Genomic DNA, 2,209 nt, shown 5'->3' with positions numbered 1-2,209 from the left:
GTGGTTCAAAGCATAAGGTTACGTATTAACATACACCTTCTGTCAAAATGAGGATTTATGGCTCCGGGGTTATATGAACCCATGTCACTCATGATTGACAGGGAATCCATGTCTCAAGAAATCAGTGTTTTTGATTTACAGGGCCGAACTGACTGACATGTATATGCCAGAGGGGTATTGCACAAAAGCAAGATAAGGGATTAAACTGGGATTTTCCAGTTATCCTGGCTGAATTTAGCCCTGACTCGGTTGCATGAAGGGAGGCTAAATTAATCTACATTAAGTTACTATGGAGATTTACACTTTGCAGCAAGCCTGCTCCGGAGCAGGCTAAAAACCAGACTAAGATTAATCCTAGTGATTTATCGGCTAGTTCCTCCCTAAATCCTTCTAGATATTAATGTGTTTTAGTCACTTCATGGTCCTGCATTAAAATACTAGATATACTGTCATTCATCTAAGTATGCATACTGTTATTTTAGTTATTATTGAAAACTGCTGTTCATTTCACTGTCAGAGGTTTGATGAATATATATATTATTCGAGATTTAAAGCGTTTATTGTCATACACCCAGTGAGGAAAGCAGATTTTCCTGAGCAATTATTACTTTGCTGTCCACAATGAATGCCAACACAGTGCAAAATAACTATACTATACAATATGAGAAATAGAATATATACTATGTATATCTATATATGCAAATATAGAGTAGAAATGTACTGTTGAATACATAACCCTTCTCAACAGCTTTTAACAGCTCAATAGTAACCCAACACCCATGGATGGATCTTTCCTCATCTGTGTGCATGCATGGCTGTGTCTGGTTCTGTGTTCAGCACAAGCCCTACAAAGTGGAAACATTAACTTGCCCCCAGTCCTATAAGGCAGTACAGGGTGAAGCAGCTTCCATGGTGGCAGGACAGTAGCCTTGACCAGGCTGTAATAATCTTCAAGGTTTTGAAGATCCTTGTATATTATTTCAGAATGACCAATTGGGTAGCATTTTCGAGCCTGACAGAAGGGATATAGTGAAGTAAAGTCAACGTACCTAATGCGCTCGCATTATACATTGCGACATCGCACTGTGCAGTATTGCATACCTTGAGCTAATTTTTTATGCATCTTGTAGCTGAGATAAAACTCACCCTGCAATAAAGCAATAAAACGCATCCTGGACAGAAGATCGCAAAGAAAGAGCACAGGACATTGTCTTGTCCAAACTTATCTCCTTGTTTATATATGCATCCCCCCTCTCCCTCCTCAAGTCCCTAAAAGTTCACTGAGATTGTCTATATATCACATATGAGGTATCTTGTGAATCTATTGTTTTTCCTTTTCATGTTTGAAATCATTTTAAATGTCTCAGTGCGATTGTTAAAATGGTCTTAATTTCATTGCAGTCATTGGTATTATGAGAAAGATTGTAAGCTTAGGAGAACTCTGTTCTCCTCTTTGGGTGGTGTCTCTTCAAGATATCTCCCCTCTCCCCCGAAACCAGGCGTTAACCCCCGGGGCACATGAATTGACCCCCCAAAAAAATAAAAAAATATTGGTATAACCCTTTTGTTCTGGTGTGGGTTTTTAAGGCTAGGTGACAGAGCAGTCTTTGGGAACCTGTAACCAGGGAAAATGCAGTGCTGTGTCAGTGTTTTCTCAAGTCTTACACTCGTAACACACTCACACACCACTGTGTGTCTCTGTCAGGAATGCATTGCTTACTTTTAGAGTCATCTTTGAGTAATTGATGTCATGTATTTATTATTTCTGAATTGGCTTTTAATCACTTGTGTAATTGGCGTGATACATTTTACCTGACAAATAAATTTTACATCTTGATTTATTCTGCATTATTCTGAAATCATTATTCCTAGTAGATTAATGTGCAGTCTGGTGTTCCCGCAAAGCTACTCCAGGATAGATCAAACCGAAGGCACTAATGAATGGAGCGTGGGGCACCTCATTAACCCTCTGGGGTCTGATGTGTTTTTGGGGCCCTTGGGATGTTTTGACATGCCCTGACATTTGTGCTTTTTTCAGTTATTTAAAAACATGTTAATGGCAAAGGTGTAATTTTCACTCTATTTAGCACAAACAGGGCTACCATAATATGTGAGGAACATGTATGTAGATGTTTGTATTTTTAAGAGAATAATGTTTATGCGTGGTTATTGAAAAAAATTAAAATGAAAGTTGCTGAAATAAGGCCAC

This window comes from Leuciscus leuciscus (genome assembly GCF_965113295.1).
Source record: "Leuciscus leuciscus genome assembly, contig: HAP1_SCAFFOLD_470, whole genome shotgun sequence".
NCBI lineage: Eukaryota > Metazoa > Chordata > Actinopteri > Cypriniformes > Leuciscidae > Leuciscus > Leuciscus leuciscus.
Note: the sequence above shows the minus strand (reverse complement) of the source record.